We start from the raw sequence: 1,537 nt of genomic DNA, 5'->3' as shown, positions 1-1,537 counted from the left end.
AATTTATTATAAAAACGTTTTCATAATTGTAACATACATATTTACATACATAATTATTCAGGTGCATGCGTAATAACTTGCGAAAACTTGAGGCTACAGCAGCACTTCTTCGTTGTCGTCTTGTCTGATGCACTCAACCAAGCGTTCTAACCACGACCTTGCCCCCTCCACCCCCCAACCATTCGAACGTCCGTAGGTGCCCAAACATACACACTACACACTGACTAAAATTTAAAAAGTGAAAAAGCATAATAGGACCCCTTTAAGCTGTTGTTCACTCAGTTGTTAAGCCTGTGCTGCCCTCTGCAGGCTCATTAAGGAGTTCACAACACTGAAGTTCAATAGACGTTTACATCATAAATGGAATTGAAACAGGTCAATTAATCTGTAAAATAAATATAAATAACCTTATATATACTTATTTCAATAACATCAAACTTTTTTGTTATAAACAAAATTATTATAAAAAAGTATATCTAACACATTTAGGGTGTTTCTTCACCAGTTGCTATTTACCCTGTATTTTCATGTAGTAAGTTAAACCATAGCACAAGAAACAGTTTACAGAACACAGGATTCGACCAGTGAGACTTTTCTACAAAAACCATCCGTGCAGAATTCAAAAAAGGACCACATAAACACAGAATACATTTCAGACAAATCCAGCGTCTGTTAGTGTTTGCCTTGTTGTACAGAGAGCTGTGACTGCTGTAATCTGATCCTCTGATGAAAGTAGAGCAGCAGCTGCCCAAGGCTAAAGCAAATTAGTCTCTGCATAAGAAATCCAGTCTACTTCCTCTTCCTTACAGTAAACTTTAGTGATGTAATTAATATCAGTATGTTCTTTTCGTTTAGCAAATGACAACCCATAGGAAAGAACAATCAAAAGTGAGATCTCTTTAACATCTCAAATATTTCTCCTAGACAGAATTTAGGTTACTTTAAGATCGAATGGAGATTTTTGCTTGAGTCTCCTGCTTCTCAAACTTGTCTCCTGAGACAAAAACTCTAACAATCTCACAATGGTCTCCTTTAAGGCTTTAAAAGAGATCTCAACAACATCACACACTGTGCTCAGATATTTCTCCTTAGCTAAAGACTCTGGTGGTCTCACATTTGTCTCCTCCAAAGTTTCAAACAAGATCTCAACAGCGTCACACACTGTGCTCAGGTATTTCTCCTAGTCTAAAGACTCTGGTGGTCTCATATTTGTCTCCTTTAAAGCTTTAGAAGAGATCTCAACAACATAACACACTGTGCTCAGATTTTTCTCCTTAGCTAGAGACTCTGGTGGTCTCACATTTGTCTCCTCCAAAGTTTCAAACAAGATCTCAACAGCGTCACACACTGTACTCAGATTTTTCTCCTTAGAGACTCTGGTGGTCACACATTTGTCTCCTTTAAAGCCTCAGAAGAGATCACAGCAAAATCACACACTGTGCTCAGATATTTCTCCTTAGCTAGAGGCTCTGGATCTCCCACATTTGTATCCTCAAAAGTTTAGATTAGAGATCTCAACAACATCACACACTGTGCT

The 1,537-nt window shown here is 37.9% G+C and overlaps 1 protein-coding gene across 1 annotated transcript in view; it reads right to left on the bottom strand.

The window, feature by feature from the left end:
• LOC107659250 (titin homolog) overlaps nt 1–1,537 on the bottom strand; it is a 60,398-nt gene that overhangs the window by 30,443 nt on the left and 28,418 nt on the right. The gene's annotated exons all lie outside the window — the stretch shown is intronic.

Source organism: Sinocyclocheilus anshuiensis, unplaced genomic scaffold (assembly GCF_001515605.1).
Source record: "Sinocyclocheilus anshuiensis isolate Anshui unplaced genomic scaffold, SAMN03320099.WGS_v1.1 scaffold539, whole genome shotgun sequence".
NCBI lineage: Eukaryota > Metazoa > Chordata > Actinopteri > Cypriniformes > Cyprinidae > Sinocyclocheilus > Sinocyclocheilus anshuiensis.
This window is presented reverse-complemented; position numbering and strand designations above follow the sequence as displayed.